The sequence below is a fragment of the Myxocyprinus asiaticus genome, chromosome 7, assembly GCF_019703515.2.
Source record: "Myxocyprinus asiaticus isolate MX2 ecotype Aquarium Trade chromosome 7, UBuf_Myxa_2, whole genome shotgun sequence".
In the NCBI taxonomy this organism is placed as follows: domain Eukaryota; kingdom Metazoa; phylum Chordata; class Actinopteri; order Cypriniformes; family Catostomidae; genus Myxocyprinus; species Myxocyprinus asiaticus.
Genome location: NC_059350.1, coordinates 23475397 through 23491556, shown reverse-complemented (window position 1 = coordinate 23491556; position 16160 = coordinate 23475397).

Here is a 16160-nt window from a genome sequence, read left to right as displayed (position 1 = left end):
CCAAAGAAAATGTACGTTTCGGTTGTATTTGACTTTTTTCCTATAAGCAATTTATGAAATGTCTATTATATTTGCCTCTCACTCTCTTTCTGTACAGATCAGAAAACCTGTTTAGTGCATCGAAGATCTTACACACATTGGTTCCTGACTTCCAAGGTGATTTCTTCGCTAAGAAGAAACCAAAGCAGAGGAAAGCGAAAGTTTTAGTTGCTATAAGTTTGTTTTTCTATAATCAGTGTATAAACTATCAATAAGATTTCTCTCTCCCTCTCGTTTAGTGTGCGGACCAGAAGAACTGCCTAGTGGACAGCAGATTTTTCACTCATCTCTTCCTAACTCTCAAGAAGCTGTCACCACTGAGAAGAATGTCTTGGCAAGACAAAGGAAAACGTAATTATTTGTTAATTTTTGATTTAATTATTTATTCAACCTGTAAAATGTTCTGATATCCTTTGTTCTGTCTTTCTGCAAACCAATCCAGTCACATTTATTTATGAGTGAATTAACTTCAGATAATGTCGATTTGTTTGTCATTAACTCGTGACTTGATTCTTTTGAATTTGTTCACCAAAAAGACTGATTCGTTAAGTGACTGTTTTTGTAAAAAGAGTCTTTAGAGGAATGGTTACCCAAAAATGAAAATTCTCTCATCATTAATTCACGCTCATACCATCCCAGATGTGTATGTCTTTCTGTAGGTCCATACAATGCAAGTGAATGGTGATGAGAACCTTGAAGGTCCAAAAAGGTCATAGAGGCAGCATAAAAGTAATCCATATGACTACAGTGGTTAAATCCATGTCTTCAGAAGTGATATGTGTGAGTGAGAAACAGATCAATATTTAAGTCCATTTTTACTGTAAATCTACACTTTCACATTCTGATGGGGAAGTGACTTCCACACATTCAGCCACATACATGTCAGGGCTGGTCAAAGGTGGAGATTTATTGTAAAAAAGGACTTAAATGTTGATCTCACCCACACCTATCATATCGTTTCTGAAGACATGGATTTAACCACTGGAGTCATATGGATTACTTTTATGCTGCCTTTATGTCCTTTTTGGACCTACTGAGTTCTGGTCACCATTCATGGACCTACAGAGTAGTGCCCGGCCGATATTAGCCTTTCCGATATATACTGATATCGGCGTATATTTTACCGATATGCGCCGATATGAAAACTTTTTTTTTTTCAGAACATATAATGCAGAAAACAATGTTTTAGAATTGGTATCATAGCGTAGTTTGTCCAGCAGAGCGCGTTCCGACTCCATTGTTTACAGAGCTGACTCTGAACTGATGGTGGCTCTGCAGACAGGGTGGAGTTGAACTGTGTCTCTGTAAGTTAACTAGTTTGTGAAATACATACTGGAAACTTAATAAAAAATGACCCCATCATTTTCCCTTTTCAATATAACTAATATAACATTAACCTCGTCCCTGACAACCATGTCACTCATGTCTGTTTGCTGTTAGCCAGCAATAGTTTGTCAGTGCAGTCAGTAACGTAACAGATTGAAAGCTAAACATCAGAGCATCTTTTTGCAGCTCAACAGTCAACAGTGCGGTGGTGGATTGTGTCTGATGAGTGTTGATTTCATGCTATTTTGTTACCTAGTTGTTGAGACACAACGCTGGAAAGTAAAATAAACAATGTCCGTCTTTTACTTTCCGTGATGACGAGCTTATAGCTAATTAGCTAACCACATAGCTACTTTCATTGTTGTCAGCTGAGTGGAAGCTAATGTGTAAACATGTATTCACCAAACTGTTTTATTCAGGATTCACAGTATGGTACCCCCTTCAACTGAACAATTCCAGTCGTTGCATTTATAAAATGTAATATTTAGAAGTCTGGTTTTCCACCGTTGACGGTTTCCCCTGAACTTGTTTAGCAGAATACGGTGTAACACCGCTGCTTATCTGTTTATCTTGACTCGGCAGTATTAATATAGTCAGCATTTGACTGTTACTAAACAGTACTGATGTTTATTTAGCTATTTATTTTATTTTTATTTATTCTTTATTTTAATGGCCAGCATTTGACTGATACTAAACAGTACTGATGTTTATTTAGCTATTTGTTTTATTTTTATTTATTCTTTATTTAAATGGTCAGCAATTGACTTATACTAAACATACAGTACTGATGTTTATTAAGCTATTTATTTTATTTGTATTTATTCTTTATTTTCTCAGTGTTCATTTCTAGAATTTGTTGACAATGTATAATAATAATGTCAAATATTCTTGGATAAAAATATTTAAGAAAGCAGTCTTCTGAGTACATTTGCATAGTTATATCGGTGAAAAATCCACATAGAAAAGGTCTGTTTTCATTCCAGCTCAAAAATTAAATATATCGGCCACCATATAGGTAATCTGTGAATTTTCCCTCTCTAAAATCTGTATCGGTCTCAAAAATCCCGTATCGGTCGGGCTCTACTACAGAGATTAAATATTCTTCCAAAAACCTTCATTTCTGTTCTGCAGAAGAAAGAAAGTCATACACATCTGGGATGGCATTAGGGTGAGTAAATTATTTTTCTAACTACATATTTATTTAAACCATTGACAACGCTGAATTGAATACTTATGCACATGTGATTTTTTCGTTTTTTATTTTTAATAAATTTGCAAAGATTTCAAACAAACTTCTTTCACATTGTCATTATGGGGTATTGTTTGTAGAATTTTGAGGAAAATAATGAATTTAATCAATTTTGGAATAAGGCTGTAACATAACAAAATGTGGAAAAAGTGAAGCGCTGTGAATGCTTTCCAGATGCACTGTACATAACAGTGATATTCTTTTAAAAATCTTTTTTTACATCTTGGATCAAATAAGGGTAAGACAATTAAATGAACTATCCCTTTAATGGCACATTCAAGTCAAATCAGAATGATCATATTTATGGGATGAGTATAAAGTAACACCACAGTCCATAAAAATTGGAACATTGAAGGGGGGAGTTGAGTCATATTGGTGACCAGAACAGAGACTTGTGGGGGTGGGCTCTTTTCATTTGGGCCATTAAGCAACCACCCAGAACACAGTTAAAACAACTTTACAACAGCATAGCAACAACTTGACAACCACCTAGAACACCCTGTAAACTGCAGAGCAATGTGCAAAAAACACAGAAACAACTTAGCAACAGCATAGTAACAACCTGTCAACCACATACTGTAGCAATGCACCAAACACACAGCAGAGATCACCTTGACAACTGCATAGCATGCCCTAGCAATCATCCAGAAAACCCTAGTAAGCACATATTGTAGCATAAATATGCTATAAAGCAAATATAACACTTTAGCAACCACCAGAAAACTAGTTTTGCTTAAGCAAAGACCATTCACATCTTCATAAAATATCAAAACAAATATTTATGGACATATTCATGAGAAAATATCAAAACACATATTGTTGGATATTTTCATGAGCGCTGGTAAGTATTCACACACATCATACCTTGTTTAAATGTAAAATGTAAACGCATGTTATTGACTTTTATATGAAAGGTCTCCTGGAAAGGCGGGAGACTGATCGCACATAACTTCATTATTTAACAGCTTTCATAATGTTTAAGCCTAAACTTATCAAATAAATTAGTCAAAAAAATGTTACTTACATGAGCAGTTTCTTGTCTTCCCCAGTGGAGACAGAACACGTAATCTGGCACGTACTTCACTTGTGATTTTGATTCAAATTTGTGATTCGCAAAATGAATCATTCAGATCACTTTTTGAATCTTTTTGTTCAGTTCAAAGGAATCAAATTTAAAAGATTTGACTCTTTTGATTCTTTTAACGAATCACACATCACTATCACGGATAGTGCATTTTTGCACGCACAGCTGCTATTTTGCGTGTTCAGTCGCAAAAGTAACGAAAGGGTCTGGAGAAATTAATCGGAGGAAAAGTATAAAGTTTCTCTTCAAAATGTAGTGAAGTGAAAGTAAAAGTTTGAAATATTTGAAAACTGTACTTAAGTACAGTAACAAAGTATTTGTACTTCGTTACTATACACCTCTGGGTGTTGATATGGTATACATAAGGCTGAGATTTGGTACTGATATTATACATGTTCTGGCCCAGTGCAGGGCCGGTTATGGGCTACTGATCGGCTGAGATTTGGGCCTGTTACAGTATGGCTCATGCGTGGCCCTTGTCTAAAAATCCGGATTTGGGCCACTGCAGGGCAGTAATTCATTGCTGTTTGTGGGCCGAAAGAAAACAGATTATGTGGACCGCAGCTGGGCCAGACAAAAATTACTATGCTTTTTCTTTGATGATTAAATAATATTTTTTCATAGTTTTCACAGGTTCTATCGAACTATTGTTATGCATATAGCCGGGATGTGTACCCAGTGCTATTTACACTTAGTGCAAATAATTACTTGCCTATACTGGACCCATGGTAGGGGGCCCCGTGGTGGTCAAAGGGGCCCTATGCAGCCACTTATGTCACTTATTAGGCAGGGCAGGGCACTCTCTCTACCTTATATCTAGCCGATAGTTTCATAAAACCAAATGTGAGATGAAAAACACAATTTCTGAAGCAACCACGCTATTTTTATAAGAAAGCATTGTGCAAGGAGCAGAGAGAAAAGTAAGTGTTTATTTACTGATAATCTGCCATTTTAATTGTGATTTATGTGAGTGAATAAATGTCACTGCTGTTGTACAGTAGCACCTCTAGTGTTTATTTCACCAGGAAACATTTGTACAAAAAGCCATGTAAAAATCATTTAGCAAAAATGTAGGTATAGTAATGTGATTCTATGAGATCAAGTTGAACCCACCTGCTCATATCTAGGGGGTTTAGTCCTTCACGTGAAAGCATAATAAGAGGAATATTGATTATTAGAGGCAAGAGCAGCAGCAGGATAAGGAAGGAGTGAGTTGGCCTGAATATTCTTGACTCAACTAGAAGCTAATTAAGCCAGCTTCAGCATTCTATCACTCTCACTGCCCCCTGTATGTCATTCATGCATGGGCCTTTCTAAGCAGTCATTACCGTGGCATATTGATCCAAGCTGTGACAAAGTAGCCATCCAGAGAGAGGGAGTGTGAAGAGAAAGGGTATGGGAAAGGAATGTAAGTGTGGACCGTGATGTCCTAGACCAAATGCATGCAAAGAGATGAATATAACACAGAAGAATAACAATTACTTTGAGAAAAGAGTAATTCTACACACCAACTCTTTTTCACTCAGATTCTCTCTCTTTCTCTTTTCCTTTCCCTCCCTCTATTTTACTGGACTCCACCTCTTCATCTCCCTCTCTAAACTTGAATTAAGATTCAGGTAAATACCTTTGCATCCAATTCAGTTGATTGCCTTTACTCCATCAGTGGCAAGACCTTAATAGATGAATATAAAATCTTCTGAGCCAATATATATGCTGAACAGTTAAGTGGAGAGGAACACTCATCTGTGCCACCCAACCTGAGTAATGAATATAGCCTGAAGAAACTCCTTTCTTCTTTTTTCCATCTGTTTTCCTTTCCACATCTTCCCTCTTATCAAGACCACATCGTCAACTTTTCCAAAGTTTAAAAAGTTGATCTTTCGCTCTCACTGATGCTCAGTCTCTCTTTATATAATGGATGACGAATTTCTCCAGTGTAATGCTAGAATAACAATGAACGTGACAGTTTGTCTTCTGAGCATAGCTTGTCTTAATAAACAATGGTCATAACACATCATAAAAAGTCAGAAAACTGTAGGCATTATTCATCTTGCAAGAGTGGTAAGACGGTAAGAAACTAAAATGCAGACATAGGTAGAACAATAGTAAATCCTTAGCTGCAAGTTTGAATAAGGCCTGCTAATTTTACACACCTGTCGTATGACATGAGACATTCTGTATGGACTAATATAATGTTGGATAACGTGTGATTGCTTTAAAAGTGCTTTTGGGAGATTAAGATGTTTTGAAGTTCCTAACCTAAGTTCGGGAGGAGCTTGTTCATATAATCCCATTAATCAATCACGTTCAAGTGCTATATAAACCGTAGCTCGCCTACCTCTCCTATGACGACTTTCGAGCATCCCTCCTCCTCCCCATCTCCACCTTTATCCAGTCCATAGTTCCACGTACATGGGGGGAATCTAAGAGCTCTGTTTTGATTCAAGATTCAATTCAAACACGGACAGCACACCAAATTATTATGATTATATGATCAAGTGAACTCGTGCATTCCATTTATAATAATTATATTATTATATTATATTCAAATGATGTTCATAACAGGCAGATAACTTTTTCAGAAAACAGTTTGGAGGAAACTTGATGCGAGTATTACATGATTAATACAGACAATGGAGTACAATAAATCTAGTGCTACTGAATCAGTGTTTGTTTTATCATAACAGCACCCACAATCAAAGCAAATTTATTTAGTATGTTTATAAAGCCATTCCCTTCATGGGGACTGCTGTCTTGTCCACAAAATGGTTATGATATCTGGCTTTACTATCCATGTGTGGATAAGTACTCAAAACCTGAACCCCCCCAAACACATTCTCACACTCTGATATCGTCCGTCGTACATTTTACTTGGGGACTTTCCATTGACTACTATTTTGTTTTTTATCCTGAGATAATTATATTTTCTATTAACCTTACCTTACCCTCACAGATATCTTGTTGCAATTTTACATTTGAATAAAAACATTATTTAGTGTGTTTATTAAGCCATGTCCCAGTGGTGATTGTTGTCTAGTACCCATATTGTAGGTGTTTACAGGTTTTACTATACTTGGGGGGGACATTTGGTCCCCACAATATTGGCAAAACATGACATCCCCCAACATACACACATACATACACACAAACTCAGCATCCAAAAACAAGAGTCTTCCAATTACAAGTTAATAACATAATTATTTTTGAGCTGCTTGGTACAACACGTCCAAATGGCAGCAGCTCTCAGGGATCTTTTGGTGAAAAATCTCCACATCAACATCAACCACAATATTTCATTGGCCTGTTTAGAATTGTCTGATTAGTGAATTAATTAAAGGATAACAGAACAACTGGTTTGGTTTATTTTTAGCTTGTTAGGGGTCCAAGCACCGAAGGTGCAGGAACCCTATTGTATTCGTACTGATTTTCTGTTTACTATTATTAGGGGTCCAAGCACCGAAGATGCAGGAACCCTATTGTATTTGTTCCAATTTTTAGGGGTCCAAGCACCGAAGGTGCAGGAACCCTATTGTTTTTGTTCCGATTTTCTTATTATTTTTATTAGGGGTTCAAGCCCAAAGGGCTGAAACCCTATTTTAATTGAAAGGACTTTTTTATTTTTATTATTATTCTGCCCTAAAACTGATATTGCAGACCAAACCGTTAAGTTGTAGAGAGCTGAAACTTTGAGGGAAGGCAGTCCCCCAGAGTACTACAGTGTATCAAAGTTTCGGCCCGATCAGCCTCAAGGTGGCGCTATAGTGATCATGTTTACATTTTGGCCCATAACTCCTAAACCGTTTGTCGCACACTCACATACATCACATATATCATTAGATTCCTTGGCTCAAGACGAACAAAACTCAGATTTAATTTCCATCTGAAATTTTTGCGCTAATTTGCATAATTCGAAAAATCTACTTTTTCAAACTCCTCCTAGGCCGTATGTCCGATTCACACAAAAATTGCTGTGTGTCTACTATGAACCCTCCTGACAAAAGGATGTCAAAGGAATTTTGATTCGTCGAAGCACTGCGAAGATATAAGCCAACGAATTGGTCAGACGTCGTCCATTTTGTACGTATTGACCAATATCTACCAAACAAAAAGTCCAAATATTACGAAACTTGATACACATATACAACAGGACATTTTGAGTCTACATACAAAATCGCAAAAAAATTAGCTTATAGGGGGCGCTATAACTAAAAAATGCTCATAACTCCGCAACTGTATTATCAATGAAGTTGAAAATTTGTATGTTTCTTGTAGGGGCCAAATTCTAACATATTCTACAATATGACTCAGACAAATAAAAAAAACATGGCCACCAGCAGCCAATCAAATTTCAGCAAAATGGCTGTATAAATGCTGTGTAAATTATTGTATATTATCCATTGTTACCTGCTATTGTGAACTACATCTAGGACTCCCTAGGTCAATAATTATCAAAGAAAAGTTGAACTTTAGTTATTTATTTAGTTATTTAGGGGTTGCATTTATCATGTGGGTTTGACCAAGTGTATCCAAAAGCCTATAATTCCTCAAATAAATATTAGAATTTCTAAAACCTTTTTGGAGATTGGGTGCTTTGTAGCTTTATAACAGTTAAAAATAAAAAATGACCACCATAACAATTACCCTGTTTCAGGATCATTGAACACAAGACATCAGAGTCATATTTAACACCAGTTTGCAAATTCAGCAACTTACAAAGTACATACACATATATAAATACATACCTTTTTTGCATACTTTGAAAGTTCTTAAAAGGCTTGAACCCCGACAATTGCTGCTTGCAGCTATATTTATTATTTTATTTTTTCTGCCCTAAAAGTGTCTGGGCGTCAGAGACTGTAAGTCATAGAGATTCCAAACATGGCAAGATGGTTCCAAATCCCCCCCACTACTCAGGCGTACAGACACACATCCTTCAGACACTAGGTGGTGCTATTGTGAACAAAACAAACAAAAATCACATTTTGGGCCATAAATCTTGAACCGCAATAGCTAGAAACAAAATTATTTTTTCCTCTGATTCCTTGCGTCATGCCAACAGAATTTTGCTCCACCCCTTCATTTTCACGCTATTTTGGATTGTTTGAAAAAAATTCAAAACAAAACTTGTCCTAGGCCGTTTGCCCGATCGGAACCAAACCAGTGCAGAATGATTCAGAAGAGTCCCAATATGAAAAGTTATCAAAGGAATTTTGAAATTCAGATTTATCATCAAACGGTATGCCAGAATGTTCGTAGTGGGTGTGTCCACTTTACTAAAACGGTTATAACTTTTCAACAGATTGAGGTATCACCAAATTTGGTAAACATATGTATGGGCTCATACTGCGGTCACACAAAAAATATTGCACACCTTTGCCTCTTGATGGCGCTATAATAATTAACCCTTACCAGCCGGAGCATTAAAATTTGGGAACAGTTATTCCCATGGTTCCTGTCTCAGTATTTTCGCCGTCCAATCACCGATTTTATTTCTGAAAACTGCCAGATACTCATGACAATATAAGCTAAAAGCACATATGATTGGTTAAGGGGTTACTGGGCGTGAATAATAAATTTATCGTCATCCTCTATTTGCCTGGGAGGAGCCAGAGAGGATATCCCGGGAGATTACCTCCAGTGTTGGACTTACTGCTTCAAATTGAAAACTGAGGCGATCTTTCGAGGTAAGACAAGTTATTTAACATGTGTTGTCAATATTGCCTATTGAAAGTCAAAACGTTTTAGTTACGAAGCATTTATTTGTAGGAGTAACGCTAGTTATTTCTGGAACAAATGACATGACCGTCGGCGTTCATCGTACAGGCAGCTAGCCTTTATTTTTAAGCAAATTTCTGTGAAACTTGCTAAATAAATATTAGCTAGAAATACTATGTAAATTTTTAGCTAAATATCAATAACTTTTTTGGCCAATTTTGTCGCTTGTGGAAGATAGTCAAACCTTTTTAGTTACGAAGCATTTATTTGCGCTAGCTAGTTTGTTTCTGGAAAAATTGATGTGAGCCTCTTCTTTTTATATAAACGTTTTTTGGCAGTTTCTGTGAAACTTTCTAAATAAACTTTAGCTAGCAATACTATGTATATTTTTAACTAAATATCAATAACTTTTTTTTTGCCAATTATGCTTGTGAAAATCCGCCTGAAGTAATGTGAGGCAGAGAGCAGACGCTGTTCAGACCTTTTTTTTTTTTTTTAACGCTGTTCTGACCTGCCTGGAAACTGGCCTGCTAGTTAGATAAGTTATCTAGCTTGTTGATTTTCCCATGTAATAAAAAATGGTAGATATCTTTCTATTATTTAGCAGATAACCTTACCCATCCATCACACAGACATGATTTTAGATTGTGTGTAGCTTCCTGTTCACAAGGAAAGTGTGAGAGGGCTGTCTGCTGTTGGACTTCTGGTTAGTCTGCAAGCCTTTGGTGACTATTCAGTGTATGGATTTGTGAAGAACACACTGCTGGCTACCAATTGTGTACTTTTTTCTGTTGTAGAGATGGATAAAGACTATGACTCCCTGCTCAGCACCCTCAAGAGGAGGAGGCTGCTGATGAGCTTAGGTTCATAGCAGAGGAGGACATGGCTCATGAGGGCATGAGCAAACAGGAGGAAGATCTGCTGGACCAGGAACTACTGCAGGAAGACCCGGACCACGAGGAGATGGAGGATGAGATGGAACCTGATCCCCAGCCAAGACCATCAACTGGGTATATATGAATGTGTATGTATTGTTTGTTTCTATTTCTCATATGACTGATACTCACAATAACACTAAAACTGTTACTCTTATTATTTTGGGTATGGCTAGCCATTCTCGCACAGGTCCCAAGTCAGCTAGAAAGCATAAATGCTTCCCTGACTCTGTTTCTTATCCCTCGCACTCTGACATCAATTCACAGGCACCAAAACCTCTCCTATTTAAGCCTAGCCATCCATTTGGTATTGACTTAGGTAGCATGCGTCAGGCTGTGCAGTCAACCTCCAATATGATGTTGCGAGAAATTGACTTTTTCATGCTGTTTTTTACTCAGGCTGTAGTTGCTGAGATATGCAGCTTTACAAACCGTCAGGGGTGGGAGCTCATCCTAAACTGTCCATCATATTCCAGCTACCAAGGAGCTTGGATGGAGGTGACCCCTGATGAATTTTACAAATTTCTTGGGTTGCTAATTTACATGGGGTTTTCAATTCTCCCTGATTCCCATTGTCATTGCGCAAACAAGTCACTTCAGGGCTCGTGGGCGAGGGGATTTATGCCGTGTGACCACTACAAGGCTCTTTTAGCAGCTCTACATGTTGTAGATCTTACCACAGAGGATAATCAGGATCACCTTAGGAAGTTGCGTTATCTTATTGACCACCTCAAACAAAAATGCCAGCAGCTCTTTCAGCCTAACCAAAATCTTGCAATAGACGTATCTTGACGTATGGTCAAGTCTAATGCTCGGTCAGGATTTAAACAATACATGAAGGGCAAGCCTACTCGGTGGGGTTTTTAATTATGAGTAATTGGAACATCAGACTCGGGGTATACTCTCGACTTTAATGTTTACACAGGTAGTCATAATGGGTGTGTCACTGACTTGGCCACCAAAGTAGTTGAATCGTTACTGCAGCCATTCAAAGACCAGGGCCACAATGTTTGGTTTGACAACTTTTACACATCCCCAGCTCTTATGGTTATGTTGTTAGAAATGGGAACTAATGCCTGTGGGACATGCAGGGTGAATCGTAAACTGTTTCCTGCAGAATTTAAAGACATCAAAAGATGGGAACGCAAGATAGCTCGTGGGGATATGAGGTGGTGTAGGATTGAGGAGAATATACTTGTAATTCAGCGGAAGGACACACGTGCAGTTACATGCCTCTCCAATTTCCACAATGCGAATGTCTCAACCGAAATTACTAGGTTTGTAAAAAATGATGGCGACTGGACAAAAGAAGTAGCTCTCCAGCCCACTGTCATCAGTGATTATAACAAAAACATGGGCGGTGTTGATAGCTCAGACCAAATGATAAAATGATAAAATCTTATGACATCCTACAAAAAAGTGGTGGAAGACTCTTTTTTTTTTTTTTTTTTTTTCCACTTCATAGACATTGCCGTCATCAATAGTTTCATATTGTTTTATCGGAAAAGCAGGACTGAAAATAAAACTAAAGTAGCTTGTTGTGCCGGAATGTATTGGCAAAAGTCTTTGCTTGGTTCGTGATAGGAACTGTTTTCAGTCTTGGCATTCAGCTGAGTGTGATCAGTTTCGCAAAGAGGCCTAGGTTGGGCTGTGTTTACTGGTGTTGTCGTCCTCCCCCTCCCCTCCCCTCCCCTCCCCTCTTTTCTCCCTCTCTTCTCTCCACAGGTATTGCAGTTGTTGAGTATTTATGAATTTATATTTATTCTGTTCCTGTACTCTTTATTAAGAATGTATTTACTGTAGATAGTTCGAAAGTTTGATTTTTGTATGTTTTGCTGTGTAATTCATGTGTAATTCTAATGTTCAAATTAAATAAATTGTGTATTTTATTGAACACATAAAATGTATATTTCAGTGTTTGTGTCCTTCAATTTCAGATGCAAACTCAATTTATTATTATAGGTGCTCAAAAGGAGTATGTAACGGCAGTCGATAAGAAGGACACGGGAGGCAGGTTGCTCCACTCACAGGTAAGGATTTTAATGACCACACTTCAGCACTCACAGTTTCACACACTATATTCTTCAGTTCCACAATAATAAATTCTTAGCTTCACAACAATCACTTACTGGACCCAGGCTCTCTCTCTCTGGTCTGCTGGCGGTGTGGCTCTTTTATGCTGCTCTCCCCGTGCTCACTGTAATTAGAGACAGGTGCTAGACATAATTTAGCTCAGGTGCAAGCACCCTTACCGCTTTCTCTCTCTCCGGACGGACGCTTGACCACGCCTCCGCTGCCACATATCCCCACCGCCCGACTCAGGCCGGGGAGGCATCCGGCCTGCCTACCACTCTCACCCCCCTCCCCCGTTTCTGGAAAGGAAATCGACGGCAGCCATCTGCACTCCCGGACCTTGAATTTAAATGGCTGAAGAGCCAGATACTAATGGGTGATCCGAGCATTGGTGTCTTTCATGCGGTGGAGCCATTGGAGTGGGGCGTGATCCGAACAGAGGGTGAAGGCCAGCCCCAACAGGTAGTATTGGAAAGTGAGGACCGCCCACTTGATGGCAAGACATTCTTTTTCTACTGTACTGTGTTTAGTTTCCCTCAACGAGAGCTTGCGGCTAATGTACAGCACCGGGTGCTCCTTCCCCTCCACCACCTGTGAGAGTACAGCCCCCAGCCCTCTGTCTGAAGCGTCCGTCTGTAAAACAAAAGGGAGAGAGAAATCGGGTGAATGTAAAAGCGGCCTCTCGCAAAGTGCGGCTTTAACTTGCGTGAACGCCTGCTGACACTGCTCCGTCCACTGGACCGGGTCTGGAGCTCCCTTTTTAGTGAGATCAGTCAGCGGGCTGGTGACGTCCGAATAGTTGGGTACGAATCGTCTATAATAGCCAGCCAGCACCAGGAACTGTCTCAACCCCTTTTTGGTCTTGGGCCCCGGGCAGGTCGCAATCATATAAATTCTTAGCTTCACAATAATAAGTTCTTAGTTTACAATAATCTCTTTAGCTTCACAACAATCAGTTTCTGGACCCAGGCTCTCAATCTCTGGTCTGCTGGCGGTGTGGCTCTTTTATGCCGCTCTCCCCGTGCTCACTGTAATTAGAGACAGGTGTTAGACATAATTTAGCTCAGGTGAAAGCGCACTTACCGCTTTCTCTCTCTCCAGACAGACGCTTGACCACGCCTCCGCTGCCACAGAGTATTTGAGGAGTGGTCATGTGAAATGTATCTTAACATTCTAAATGTTTGTTTTATTCCATTTTCCCACTAATCACTAGAATGGTCATAACTTTTAAACAATAGATTATATTTCTAATCTGTCTGCTATTCTACATTGCCCACAAAATTATGTATATTTCATACACTCTAAGTTTCCCTCTAGCTTGTAATTAAAATGGTTGAAAATGCAGTTGTCTGATGAAGTATGGTGGTCGGAGAAGATTTTTGTAAAAACTGTTGTATGAAATCTTATTGATTAAAGGATGATTAGCCTTAAATAATCATACATTTATTTATATCATTTGAAAGCCCTAGTTCTTCTCTTCAGTATGGTATATACAGTTAAGGTGTGTGATGTTATATGAATATGAATATAATATGAATTTGGATATGAATATCATATTCTGACACAGAATGGAATTTTCTGAATTTTGGGCTCGGGCTTTGAAGGGTTAAAAAAATAAAAATGGCTCTAACTATGGAACCGTTGGTCCGATCAACTTGACATTTTGCATGCACTGTCTTTGTCCAAGGTGCCATCAAGGTCTATGAGCACAGTCGCATATCTTTTAAAGCATGTCCGCCATCGACCAATCAGCTTTCAGCAGCTTTTATATAGGGTTATATAAGGCCGATCGTAACTAAACTTGGTATGCCGTTTTGTCTATTGGCCCAAGAGGTCTGTGCAAAATTTGACATAAATTGGCCACCTGGAGGCACTATTGCATTTTACATGCATGTAAATTGTTGTATGTATCGCTGTGTTTAAAAAAAAAACAAGTTATTCAGAGCATGCTGTAAACCTCCTCATTCTTAACAACTTTGCCTTAAGCACCATTGGTTTGAAACAAAACGTTCAATAAATACTTGAGATTATTTTAAAAGATTACTTTTTCGAACTAGTCGTAGGCTGTTCGCCCGATTGGAACCAAACCAGTGCAGAAACATTCCCTGGAGTCCCAAAATGAAAAGTTATCAAAGGAATTGTAAAATTATAATTTATCGTCAAATGGTATGACAAAACGTTCATAATGGGTGTGGCCACTTTTACTAAAATGGTTATAACTCTTGAACAGATTGAGATATTATCATCAAATTTGGTACACTTATGTATGAGGTAATTCTGAGGACAACCACAAATATTGCGCACCTCTGCCTCTTGGTGGTGCTGTAATAGTTAAAAACAAAAATGGCTCTAACTATGGAACCGTTGGTCCGATTGACTTGAAATTTTGCATGCAGTTTATTTGTTCAAGTTGTCATCAAGGTCTATGAGAATAGTCGCATACTTTGAAAAACATGGCCGCCATCGACCAATCAGCTTTCAGCAGCTTTTATATAGTCAATTTGTATAATTTGGCATCCACTGGATCATGTCTGTCAATTCTGATTATTTTGGTTATTTCTTCACATGTACTTGGACCCCGATGATTGCCGCTTGCAGCATTCTAAACATTCAAAAAAACCAGCCACTAGGTGGTGCTATCACGATTTTTGTAGGTGTTAATGGTTGTATATAATGCAGTGTTGTGAAAAAACACAGGTAATATATATCATCTGATAGCTCTAATCATTTTAAACAACTTTGCGTCAGGAAGCATTGGTGTCTGTCAAACCATTCGGTAAATATTTCAGATAATGTTAAAAACCTACTTTTGCGAACTAGTCCTAGGTTTTTCGCCCGCTCGGAATCAGCCCAGTGCAGAAATATACTATGGAGTCTGATTATCAATAATTATAAAAAAAAGTAGAAATTTCGATCGCTGAGGGGTGCCAAAACGTTCGAAAAGGGCAGGCCATTTTTACAAAAATTGTAATAACGCCCGAACGAAATGATATATTTTCACAAAACTCGGTACACATATGTGTGAGCTCAATCTGAGGTCACAATAAAAAGGCGTTAAAAAAAAGCTGTAGTGTTATAGCGCTTTAACAGGAAAAAAAAACATGAAAACAGCTCTAACTATGCAACCGTTAGTCCGATTGAGTTGAAAAGAGGCATGCAGTGTCTTTGTCCAAGGTGCCATGACTGTCTATGAGGACATTGTCGTATTTCAAAAAACATGGCCACCATCGGCCAATGAGGTTTGAGCACCTATTAGACAAGGTTACCAGAGGCCAATTGGCACAAAACTCAGTGGGCCTGTTCGACTCAGTGGGCCTGTTCGACTCCTGGCACCTAGAGGTCTGTGAGAAATTTGAAAGAAATCGGCCAATGGATGGCGCTAACGAGTTTTACGCCTCTGTAATCACGTGGTGTTTCACACATACACACAATGGCTGTGTGCCAATTCAAAGGCTGCATCCTTCGAAGGCCGTGAAGGTCAGACTAAGCATTGTTAATTTGGACAGTTTAGCCTACGGAGGACTGTTCTTGTCACCTAACAACTGTGACAGCTGCCGAGTGACTGTAACGTTTGTACTGGACTTTTTTGAAAGTTATATTAAACTGTCTGAATACAAAACAGGGTTCACAAACTGTCTAAATATTTACACCATGGTCAATTTCTGTATATAATAAAGAGTATAAACTATATATAATTACATCTTAGTAAGATATAGGTCAACATTTTAACCACTTTAAA